The sequence below is a fragment of the Betta splendens genome, chromosome 13, assembly GCF_900634795.4.
Source record: "Betta splendens chromosome 13, fBetSpl5.4, whole genome shotgun sequence".
Classification (NCBI taxonomy): domain Eukaryota; kingdom Metazoa; phylum Chordata; class Actinopteri; order Anabantiformes; family Osphronemidae; genus Betta; species Betta splendens.
The window spans coordinates 2265324-2277753 of NC_040893.2; the positions used below are offsets into that span (position 1 = coordinate 2265324).

General features: G+C 38.9%; 1 long non-coding RNA gene across 1 annotated transcript; it reads left to right on the forward strand.

The window, feature by feature from the left end:
- The first annotated feature begins 817 nt into the window (after nucleotides 1–817).
- Nucleotides 818–3198, forward strand: LOC114868114 (uncharacterized). Its single transcript, XR_003787986.3, has 5 exons — nucleotides 818–960; nucleotides 1329–1405; nucleotides 2108–2267; nucleotides 2506–2661; nucleotides 2766–3198. It is a non-coding gene; the product is annotated as an uncharacterized LOC114868114 (long non-coding RNA).
- The last annotated feature ends 9232 nt before the right edge of the window (nucleotides 3199–12430 follow it).

Below are 12430 nucleotides of genomic sequence, written 5' to 3' on the forward strand. Positions count from 1 at the left end.
AAGGGAGCAATCAATCTGTACTTAAAGGGCAGGCATTGTGCATTGTTTTGATTTGCTTTTCTATGCATATTTATATTTATTATATATATTTATAAAGTCTTGTTCTGCCATTTGCCTCAGCCAGCAGACTTGAATCCACTCTTCTTTTCTCCTGTGGCATTTCATTAAGACTACAATGAAGAAGTCATTGGCATTGATGAGCTGACTTCCAAGACAGTAATATATAAAATGCTTATAAATGTGTTGATTAATTTTGTAAATTACTTAACAAAATCTTTTGGCAATATTCATTTTTTATGAACGCAATCATCTCATCAGACATTGTGGCACAGCAGTTTTTCGCTTCCTGCCTTCAGGCCTCCATCACAACTCAACCCCCCAGGCACCTCCTTGGCCCTCCCCCAGCTGAGGGCCTCTCTCTGAGGTCATTATGGGCTCTGACATGGCCTGCTGGCTCCATGAATGTTAATGCCTAGTGGAAGGAGTGCAAACACACACACACATACACACAGACTCATGCAATTACATACACACGCTTTTGTGTTTTTATGAACTGCGTTTACACATAAAACATAAACTGCACACAGTTCCAGAGGGCCACCACGGTCACACAGCCCTGTACATGTAGGCACACACACACACAGTCCTGCTATCTGAAAAGAGATGACACAGATGGCAGATAGTCTGTCCATGTCACGCAGGCAGCCTCAGGCTCAGCAAAGATCCATGTCAGTAGAGATATGGGGAGCTTGAAGGAGCAGAAGGAGAAGGGATTGAGGGAGAGGTCTCCTCCACCTCCCAATTTGTCATCCTCATGACTGTCTCCGCCTCTGTTTGCCTTCTCTTCTGTTTTGTTTGTCTCAAGGCGCCATCTTCTACAGCTTCCTCCTCTGGCTGGCCTCCTCTTCCTCGCACTCTCTTTTCTTTCTTTCTGTTCTTTCTTTTTATTTATTTAACCAGGTAAGTTAATTGAGAACCAATTCTCATTTACAATAACGGGCTGGCCAAAAAGCAGCATGAAGGACAAGTGAAAAAACAATAACTTAATACAGAGTTAAACCCCAGGAAAATCAGACAATGAAAACAAAGCGATGTGTGCAGTATGTACTGTAACGTCCCTATGTTTTCTTTGAATTCCTCTGCTCTACTTGTCTCTTCAGCTAATTGTTTATTTGTCTGATCCAAAAAAAGTAGTTTAAGATAATTAGTACAATATTTAGGCTGAGACAGCTCAACACATGCAAACAACAGAAACATCATTGTCAATTTGACAATCTGCATTTACTTTTGGCGATAACATTTAACTTGTGTATTTTTCCACTCCTGAGTTGTGACGCTTCCCTCGGTTTGTCTGCTGCTGTTGGAGTTCATGTTGATGAAGAGGGTTTTTCTCGAGACTGCAAAGGTAAATGCATAAGAAAACACACGTACTGCTGTTAGTTACAGTCGTCATAATAAACACGCATCGTGATAAGCACGCAAATATAAGCCGGCATTTGTTCCTCAGTTTACCTTTAGCAGTAACCGTTGAAAGTGAACCAAGCTAGCGACATGTTTTTATCATTATCTATCTATTTATCTGTTGTTGTTATAAGACATTTGGGTTTTCGCACATGACGCTGTAGCTAATATTCGTACCGGTAACATAACGCTAATAACGCTGATAATAGAGGCTCAGAACACAGGAGTCGGTGTTCCAGCTAGCTAACTGCTAACGCTAGGCTTTGAAGTTTGCTTCGTCAAAAGTTCTTTGCACATTTAAGCTGCTGAGTGAAGAACTACTGTACACCGTCAATGAGTCCCGTTTATAATTGCACTGTAGAATATGCAAAAATAAATTACTTTCTATATTACTGTATTGAACTGGGGCGGCAGCAGCGTTTCTGGTGAAATGATTCTTCAAAACCAGTGTCACAGTAGCGCCTGAGCACCATTTAGCCTCAGTAACAAATGTTTATATTATGGTTCCATGGTTTGGTGATAGAGGCTGAATTGGTGCTGTGTATCTACTGTAACACTTGACTTTGACCAGTATTTACCCACCACTGCTGATAGTTGAAAGATAATTGAATTTGTCTTCTTATCCTTTATTTTATTTTGCTGATAGATTCCTTGTGTGAATAAATCTGGAGGATGGCACAAAATGCACTGCTAAAACTGGAGTGAGCCAGGAGAGACCAGAGAAACGACAGCAGAGGAACAGTGTCATCCTTCCTTCATCATCTAACTGGAAGTGCAAAAGCTCAGATTAGTAAATTCTTCTGAAGGTGGTTACTGCCATTATTGTTGTTATTTCTGATCTGATAGATGAAAAAAATCTTAATTTCTCTTAATCTCTATTTTATGTTGCGTATAGAGTCATTGTGAGAATAGTACATTCAGATTAGTATCATCAGATTAGTAAATTTATATGAAGTTAGTTACTGCCATTATTATTGTTATTCCTGACTTGATAGTTTAATGAGATCTGAATTTATCTTATCCTTTATTTTATTTTTCTTATAGATTCCTTGTGTCAATAAATCCGGAGGATGGCACAATGCACTGCTGAAACTGGAGTGAGCCAGGAGAGACCGGAGAGATGGTAAAGAGAAGGACAACAACGGAGTGTCATCCTTCCCTCATCATCTGCAGTAACTGGAAGTGGAAAAGCCCAAAGTAGTACGTTTGTATAAAGTTGGTTACATCCATTATTATTGATATTTCTGACCTGATAGTTGAAAAGATCTGAATTTGTCTTAACCTCTATTTTAATTTGCTTATAGATTCCTTTTTCGAATAAATCCAGAGGATTTGTGCTACTAAAACCAGAGTGGAGACCAGAGAGATGGTGAAAAAGAGAAAAACAACAAAACAAAAAGGTCATTCTTCCTTTGTCATCTAACTGAATTTAAGGGGAAGAACTGAGATTAGTAAATTTACTAAATTTTTATGAAGTTGGTTTCAGCCATTATTATTGTTATTTCTGTCTTCAATCAACAGTCACGTGCATTCAGAAGTGATTTTTCTAAAAATTGTTAACTGGACTGTATAATTTTTTTAAAAGGCCATGTTACCGTACTTTGCAAGTTTTAACTGTGTATGTACTTGAACGTTTTAAATACAGTATTGTATTTTCAGACAGTTCAATCTTAAGTGATATAATTATTTGCAATGTTTTAAATAAACCTCCATATTTTGTAACAACTGGGTTGTTTGGTGTATTCAGTTTAAATTTAAAGTATATTATTAATATTATTATTATTATTATAGGTTTAATAGATGCAAGAAGTGCATATAATTTATTAATTAATAAAGTATTGATTTAAAGTCATGGGATTTCAGTAATATCCAATTTAGGCATTTACAGTACCATATACTTTAAATTTAAAATACAGTAATGATTACTGTATATTTGAATAAGTGTTTTCCACAGAAGCATCTAGTGTCAGAAGATTATTTTCAGGGGCTGGTTTGGTTTGAAGCCAACATTTTACGTAATGTTTTTGGTTTGTATTGTTTTTTTCTTTTCCAATGCAACATAATGCAACAGTTATTTTTAATAATGAATTGCTATATTGATAATTTTCTTTAAAGCACTCAGACACATAAACTGAATGATGATGCTGATGTTTTTTTTTACTGTTGTTGGGAGAAACATTGAGGCTTGTTTATTTCTAGTTTATTTACTGAAGTTTCAGATCAGTCTTATCTGATAAATCATACCTGCTATAAAATAAAAGAACACCTGTTGTTAGAAGTCTAAAGTAAAGAGTATTGCCTTTCATGTCGTGGCCTTTGTTTTTAGCTGCTTCCATGGGCACAGTAGACTGCCTCTAGTGAAAATTAAGATCAGTATCATTATATAAGCACATTTCTTTATCCACATGTGCTCACCCTTCTGAGCATCTGTTTTACTTCTGGAATTGATGTTTCCTGATAAATAATACACTTGAATGTGTAGTGTTGTCCCATGCACATTTCTTCTATCATCCATCTCCTTCTTGTTTTTTTCCTCTTCTTATCCTCCTATTTTCTTTTCATGCCCCCTCTTTGTCTTCCCTCTTTCACTCTAACGTTTTTTTTCTTTTTTGCTGTCTTCTATATGTTTTCCTTTGTCCCCTCCAACTTCCTCTTCTTACTCCTCCTCGTTCTCCTTGTTGAGCATTGAGTACAGCCACTGCACTGGAATAAGAATTCCTGCATTATTTGATGATCAGAGTTTATTGTAATCCTTGACCCTGGCCCTGCATTTCAAACACAGATTGTGGATTAGGGTGCTTAGGTGGCCTTTGTGTGTGTGTGTGTGTGTGTGTGTGTGTGTGTGTGTGTGTGTGTGTGTGTGTGTGTGTGTGTGTGACGATGCATTTAGACGATGGTACACTTACTGTACTAGGACCTGCAGCATTCTGAAATGGACTGCTTAGAAAGATTACTGAGTAAAAACACCATGAATTATTTCACAATTTATATCTGTAGGCTCTGCAGCCACGCTCACCATAATTCTCTATGTCGTTTTAATAACTGACAACTGGCTGGTCAGCCCATTACCCTAAAAGTTAAATTTTTATGCCACAGAACTGCTGCATCTGAATTACCTTTTACATTATGACAGGACTATGTCTTCATTTTTAGCCAAAGCTGTGCTGAAAACAACAAACCAGAAAAGGAGTATGAGAGTCAAGAATAAAAACCAGAAAACCAGGAGGAAGTCACCAGCCCCAACAGTTGACTCCAGCCTCATAAAACAAACTAAATGAGCTGAGCAGAAGAAAACAGAGAAACACACACACACACACACACACACACACACACACACACACACACACACACACACACACACACACACACACACACACACACACACACACTATTGACATGTCTGACAACCAATAGTAGGACATTTTTATCAGCTTGTACACTAGTCTTACTTTCCCGATAACTCTGACAGGTTTCCATTGAAGTGTGTAGACAGAAACAAAAAAAGAGGGAGTCACACACATCCTCACTAACTAAATAAGCCAATTGACTGAAAGAAAAATCACTCCTACATGCACAGTGGCAGGCAACGGAAATTTCTCTGCAACCCCAATGACTGGCTATTAATAAATGGAGTAAGAGCCTAATGAGAACAGAATCCTCTGGAGGTGACTCTTCCCTTCTCTTGCTGCCCTCTCTCTCCTTTCTTTTCATCACTCCATCTTTTACAATCATAGGTGTTAATAAAGTGAACTCCATTTAGACATCGTTTTCTCATCACGCCAGCTCATTTCTGTTGTATTCAATCTTATAGTACAATACTTTTGATTCTCTCATCAGACTGATAGGAAAAAAACAAGCTGATCTGAAATATTTACTTTAGTTTTAGTTTCCTTTGGATTATTGAGGCTCTTCTCATTCAGGAATATGTTTTATATGCAATGTGATATGATAATATGTGATATGCTTTGTTTACATACAAATACAAATACAATACAAAACAAAAACTAGACATACTAGTTTTTTATGCAGTTTTAATGTCCATGAAATTACTACCATATGCTTCTTATAAAGTGTAACTTGATATTAACACTAATTACTAATAGGTGTAAAATAAATTAGAAAATAAAGTAAGTAAGTTCATATAAAATAAAGAACAAACACAAATTATGAATGTAAAAATTATATATGATACAAATTTGTTTTCCAAAATAAAAGTGTAACAAACAAGTGTAAGAAACTGTACTGATGCTGTCAACCTAACTAACTTCAAGTGGATTAGAATAAATATTTGTTTCAGTTACTTACTGCAACATATTAGAATCACCTCAGCCAAGGCTAGACTAGAAGTGAGGTTAGTTAAAACTTTGAAATCACTATTTAAGAAACGTTTGTCGAGTCATGTTATGATTATCACATATATATACATATGTTTAGGCATGCATTTTTAGGCAAATTCTGCAGTGTGTCTGCAGGGCCACACAGTAACACACAACACTGCCATCTAGTGGAACTATAAAGTCCCTGCTGTAATAAAAGCAATGCAGATGAACCAGGCTTTCTCCAAATATACACACACGCACAAGCACACACATGCAGTGTGATGATAGTATTCCCAACCTATTCTGAAGATTTTGTCCCTGGGAGCCATACAGCCTGCTAATGTTAGGACAATGGTTTTCAAAGTAGGGTCTGGGGATCTGCAGGGGGTCCTTAAGGAAAATTTTAGGGTCCCCTGCAAAATGACTAAATAGGTAATTTCACAATAATTTAATTCATTATAGTAGTGTTAGAGAATCCTTTTTACACAATCCAGGCTTTTACAGACCCTAATTGTGATCATTTCCAAAGTGTGGACATATTCATTATTTGATCCAAAATGACTAAGTGGGAGGTCTAGAAGTTGAATTTGTCTCTCTGTTTGCACATTTTCAAGAATTCCTTTTGCAGCAGCCAGTTAAAGATTCAGTCCTGCTGTGCAACTGAATAGAAATATGCAAGGCTGCATTTTTAATTGCCCTGTGTACGTATGCTTCCTGAACTACATGCTTTCTGAATTGTGACTAACTGGGAGTGTGCAGGGTTCCAGTTAATGAGGTTGGGTGAGCAATGGGGTTCCAGCGCCGGCCTTCAGGGGCCGACAGGGCCCATTGGTTCTACTCCTCTCTCACAGCAAGAGTTGGAAAGGTATGGAGAGTCATAAAGTGAAACAGATTTAATTTGAAACCAAATCTGTTTTATTGCATGAATGGACAGAAAGACATGAGTCAAAGCAACACTGCTTTTATTTAAGTCAACAGTATATGCTAGCGGGTAAACAAGAATCAGAACACATGGAGGCCTGGATTGCAGATGTAAAAGGCAAAAGGAGAGAAAGACCCTCGATCAGATGAAGCCTAATGCAGCTCACAGAGTCAGGGACTCATGGGTGCAAAGCTGCAAGTTAACAGCAAAACTGCTGCAGAAACTGGTGTAAAAAGTCGAACACTGAGCCCACATCCTTGTTGCCTTTAGACACTGCTATGTTGCCTGTCTTCCTATGTATACAGTATGTATCAGCATACACTCAGTGGGAATCCAGTTCTGTCTTTTGAGCAATTTTATCATTTAAAAATAATTTTGACTAGTCTTCAAATAACTTGACTTGTTCTCTTCATTGTATGACTAAACAAACTGTTCCCTCTATCCAGCACAGGAGAACGTGGCACCCCCCCTGCACACCATCCTAATCCTCACTTCTTCATCTCTCCCCCTGCTCATGCCGTGATATTTCGCTTCTATTTAAAGGCCACTAAAGATCAAGCATTAGAAAGACATTTCAATTTACTTACTGGCCTTTAGAAAGCACCTCTAGTTAGATTTGGATGCCATGGTACAGTTAATGGTGTATATCTGTTAAATGGCAAGGATGAGCAGTGGCATCGATCACATCTGAGGGAGAAGATGGCAGTAGATATAACAGCAGGTACAGAGTATTATCCCTCTGTCAAGGAGAATGGAGACTTCTAGTGGACGTGGATTATCTTTTTTAGTGCGTTCATTTTATCCTCGACAACCCCTTAAAACAAAAGGGTTCCCTACTCCCAACTCTCCTGTGTAGTGACAGGTACAGAACAGTCAAGTGTGACTCCTTCACACAATTAATCATCAGGGGTAAGACTGCACGCTGCAGGCATAGATGATTTTACAGTTAAAATTACAAACACCAGACTATCTAAGCATATTAGATATCAGCACTTTCTCCTTTAGCTTAAACGTGTTCGCTGCCTTCAGGCAGGCTGACCCCTCAGCTGACAAGTAACGTGTTAATACGCAGCAGACCTGGCAGCAGCTCCAGTCACTTTCAGTTTGCAGAGTGCTGCATGATGGTGGAAACTCCAGAGTACAGAAACAGGGAAACAGAGAAACAAAGGACACAGCACATTCTCGCTTTCTTCCTGGTGTACATAATACGCATTAAGGCATCTACATCATACAGTCATTTGTATCTTCTTTTTATTAGCATGTGTGACTACAAATGAAATAAGTATGTACAGTAGTTAGATGTTGTGCCTCCAAGTTCACAGTTGCTTATCACAGTAGGTCTTTAGGCGACAGTGGTTCTTCATTTCTCTAATTGCAATGTTCTGCATCAGTTAATCAATATAAAAAAAATCTCTCTATTATGTTGTCTTGAGTATCACAATGAAAAAAAAACCCTTCATGTCTGAAAAAACATTCCGTTCATTTAAATCATTCATTCATTGCAATTTACTGTAGTCAGAGGATCCAGGTTCAGAGAAAACCACCTGCAGAAATCTGCAGATACTATGAACTGCATACGTATTGTACCATTGTTTATTCAGGTAATAAACATGCATGTAATAATTTAGATTGGATCATCTTTATTATTCAATATTATCATGCATGTGTCCTTACGTGTAAATGTGCTAACCTACAATATAGTAGGATACAAAGTATTTCACTACCCAACATTTGAATTTGGAGCTTTGTTCAACCTCAGAGATACGGTTATGAGTGACATGTGGCTGACTGTGGCTCAGGAGGCAGCGAGCGAGTGAGACGATCCAATCAATGGTGCTGAAGCCGGCGGGGGGGTGGGGGTCTGCTGGGTGTCTGTGTATTGTGAATGAGGGGTGTAATTTCATATCCCCCCACACTACCAACCCTCCAACCCCCGACTTAACAATACTTGAAAAACAATGAGAGTGACCCAGTTGCAGGATTCCAATTAGTATTAGATATGCAACAGTTGAGATTAGAATGCGCCTCTCCCCTCAGAAGGAGGAGGGAAAGGGAGTGCTCACTGCTCTGATTACCAGCCCAAGCGCCGAGCCGTGAGTTGTGTTTGTATATATATATATATATATATATATACGAAGAAGATAGAAGATGGAGGATGAGGATATAAGGCACAGTTGAGCAATGGCACATGAGCTCATCTCCACACACACTGGTCACACTGTCCCAACTGTCCACAGAGGGAATATTTATTTCTAAAATAGCTTGACTCCTCCCAGTTGGGAATGGAGGTTATTTTAATCAGTGGAGAGAGAATGGAGGAGATACGGTGTGTGTGTGTGTGTGTGTGTGTGTGTGTGTGTGTGTGTGTGTGTGTGTGTGTGTGTGTGTGTGTGTGTGTGTGTGTGTGTGTGTGTGGCTTGTGTTTAGCTGGGATGTTCTTGGAGATGAGAGACAGAACGTCTGTGTGACCTTGTTGTGCATTTGGTGTTTGCTTCATCCAGTCTGAGAAAAAAGTAGCAATGGACAAAATACGACTGTGAAGGTCAGAATTTAAATATTGACAAGAACAGAGAAGATGAAAAAAGACTGGGCCCATACACAAAAAGTCCATTATTCTCTGAGGTTGTGATACTGTATGTACAGTATGTACTGTATTTATTCTAGACCTGTCAGTCAGCTGAGCTACTGTACGGCACCAACACAGTAGCTGAGCACAGCCTTGATCTTTTTCTAACTTCATATGTCCATATGCTAAAGCTCTACATTTCAAATAGTTTTACATGTATCACTAAATACTGTATGGTGACTTTGGGTGGTTAACACTGGTACTGTAGCTCACAGTCCTTGCTGCTGGTTGCCATGTTCTTGTTACAACCTTAGGTTTCAGATGCAGGGCAAGCCTGAACTAACAAGAGGTAGCAAACACAAAAACCTAGAGACAAACTTAAGCTATTAAATAATTTAATTAGTGAACACACAAAGACATAGTACAACCTAAGAGTGCTGCGTGAGCAGGGCAGATAATACTGCACATTCAAACTACTGTAATAACCGAATCAAGCTAACTGAGAATCACTGCATGAGCAGGCAAGCTAAAAGAAAAGGAACTAAACAAGTGAGTAAAGACAGACTCAAACACCAGCCATGAACTTATCTGACACAAAAGTAACGTCTAACAACAAACCAACAAAGACTGTGCACAAACTGAGAGTTTAAATACTAACTGAAACAGGTCACACTAATCAAACTAATTACAGGAACATACCAGGAAATGAAAAGACAAAGAACCTACGAAGAGGGTACTAACACAGAGGAAGTCACGGTGCCCTCTGGTGGCATGGCTTCTCTCTGGTTAGTGTTGTTTCTTCCCACAGTGGAAGAAACACGGGCTAATTTGTGGCCTGTATTGCATGTGTGACTGCTTGTCTATCTCTGGGTGTCATGCTGGCTACCTGTTGAGGGACAATAGGATGGTGATAGACAGACTCTGTCATCTCTGATGGTTACTGTTTTTTACATTTTCCATGCCCCAGACCGATCACAACTTGAAATGGTAACATTTTAAAAATGACAGTACAAGTCCTGATCACATCTGGGATCTGACAGTAAACAAGAAGAACCACTTCACCAACAAAGATTAGGGAGATAACGTTACTGATGCTTTTTATATGCAGTAAAATACAGTATATACTGTATAAATACAGCCATATACATGTAGAACAAGAGTCTGTTGGCATCTTGATCCCAACAGAATATCTTCTTGATGTCCAGTCAGCAGATGTGCCTAAAAAACAAACTAAGACAAACAGGCATGACATTTGTCATTTGATATGTCTGTGTGTATTTCCAGCACATGCGCTGCAACATTTACCAGTAGAGCCAAGTCTGATCTGACTGGCCTTTGAATCTTTATCTTAAGTCTGGCTGATGCAGGATTGAATCATATCTTTCTCGTGTTTCCATACATCAGGCTATGGAGCAGACACATCAGCGCGATTCCTGGGATCACATTATTCACTGAAGCTCATGACAGGACATCCAAGTCAGCAACGACGTTTTAGGGTCACGCTGTTTATGTGTGTGCGCTCCTCTTTTATACATCCATGACGTTGCCTGAACCCCTTTAGGACCAAAGCAATCAGATTAGGCTATCATACCATCCTTAGACCCTCAAACTCTGCAAAAAATCTATATGTTCATTGGAAGTGTCACCGACCAGTCTTAGCCACAGCTAAGCTCTCTGCACATGAGCCGAGCAACATCTCAAAAGGCAGCTCTTCAGATGGATCCGGCTTTTAATATATGGCTGCTTCCCCGATGAGATTCTGAGAGGATAAATAAAGATGGGGAGGATTAGTTCGTGGGGCTACCAGGACAGGATCCAAATTAGCATCAATCTCAATCACTGGACACCAAACCCCCTGTCTGTCCACATGACTTGTTTACACGGGTCTGTTTTCTTGGACTTTATGTTCAGGCCTGATTGGCAAGAAGATTCTGATGCAGCGACATGGTCAATTTGGCCACTAATTTGCACCAAAGCACTAAGAAACTGCAGTGACAGACCCCCTCCTTTAACCTCTTTCCCCAGTGAATCACTGTATCCCTCTGTCAGATTACAGCTTAGTCCTCATTTGAACTTCTCATTTAAATTTAGAATAGTCATTTTCAAGTTCTGCCCACGGAGCCTTCGAAGTGATTTTATGACTGCATAAAGTTTAATGTAAACATGCACATTTTATTTTCACAATGCCTCAGTACAGTATACAGTATGTGAGTTATTTTTTGTATCACAAGCAAACAAGGCTTCTTGGAAGTTCTACCAAGTCTAAAAGACACATGGGATTTTCAGTGTTACACCAGATACTGACTAATTTCTGGAACCCCACCTGCGTATTTGTGCAATAATCATGTTGTCTGATCACCATCTGATACAGTATGCCACCTGTCAAGTGGATTATCATCCAAGCAAGGAACTCAGATTTAGAGAGATTAGTGAACAGTATTTGAGTGAAATAGACATTTTGTTCATATTCTGTAGAAAAACTCTTCAGGTTCAGGTCTTCCCAAAAAATTCCAGTTGCATGCTACGAATACAAGGCACGTTATCTTTCAGTTTGCAGTGAAGGTGCAACAAAAGAGCAAAATTGTCTTTGAGCATTTTTTGAGAGTCAGTAGAATTTGGTACTGAGGGTGAAAACTTCAGCACAACGGTTCTGTGATTTACAAGGATTCAGTGGTGACATGGTTAAATGTAAAGTCCAGGACTAGACCCAAAAATACTGGTTTAATACAGTAGGTCATATTTGTTTTGATTGTGATATTCAGACTAACAGTATTTACAGTTTAAATGAGAAAATACTGTAAATGTTATACTGTATCTGACCTTGTGTTTCCTTCCCTGCTCTGAACACAGAATGATGCTGAATCATGACAAGATAAAAAGACAATACTAAGAAACAAATGTTCACATCTTGGGAAATTTTTCTCAATCATGCAGAACCAGATTTGTTTATATTACTTGGGGGGGCCAAAAGATGATTGAGATAGATGAGCGTGCATCAGAAGGAAAAGTTTTACATTACCGTGACTATATCATTTTAAAATGAAACCCATGGAATGTTGAAATCTGACACGGGTCCTTGCACTGGATGCCTCGTGCCTGCTGAGTGACAACTCTGGCAGCTAATTTCATTGAGAGATGGCAGCTACAGTAGTCACTGCTTAA